The sequence below is a fragment of the Sesamum indicum genome, unplaced genomic scaffold (assembly GCF_000512975.1).
Source record: "Sesamum indicum cultivar Zhongzhi No. 13 unplaced genomic scaffold, S_indicum_v1.0 C03893, whole genome shotgun sequence".
In the NCBI taxonomy this organism is placed as follows: domain Eukaryota; kingdom Viridiplantae; phylum Streptophyta; class Magnoliopsida; order Lamiales; family Pedaliaceae; genus Sesamum; species Sesamum indicum.
The window spans coordinates 1-461 of NW_011631785.1; the positions used below are offsets into that span (position 1 = coordinate 1).

At 39.7% G+C, this 461-nt stretch overlaps 1 long non-coding RNA gene across 1 annotated transcript; it reads left to right on the top strand.

Annotated features, from left to right (window-relative positions):
* Nucleotides 1-461, top strand: LOC105155340. Its single transcript, XR_847297.2, has 3 exons — nucleotides 1-76; nucleotides 189-265; nucleotides 344-461. It is a non-coding gene; the product is annotated as an uncharacterized LOC105155340 (long non-coding RNA).

The window sequence follows — 461 nt, forward strand, 5'->3', positions numbered from 1 at the left end:
TATGCTTGCACAAGCTGTCGCAACTGAAGCTGGTGCAAAGTTTGTCAACATATCTGTAGGGAGCATTGCGTTTAAAGTACGGTGTTCTTAGTAGCCCTTCACTTTCGTAGTCTTTCTTTTTCAATTATCTTTTCTTCCCCCTTAAATATCAACTCGTAATTTGTTTTGCATTTACTGGTTTGGTGAAGGAGAAAGAGGGAAATAGGTAAAAGCAGTATTCTCTTTGGTGTGGCAAAATAGCCCAAGTGTCTTTTCTTTTTATGAGGTTGGTACAATCTTCCACTATTTCCATCTCGTTTTCTTATCATTCTCTTCTCTTATCTTCTTTTGTTTATGTGTTCAGCATAGGGTGACGACATGCCACGGAGAGGGGAAAATCCTGGGGAACAAGAATCAATGTGCAAAATTAAATATGAATTGAACATGGTTGGCTTGCGTACACAGGGGAAGGAACGCGTACT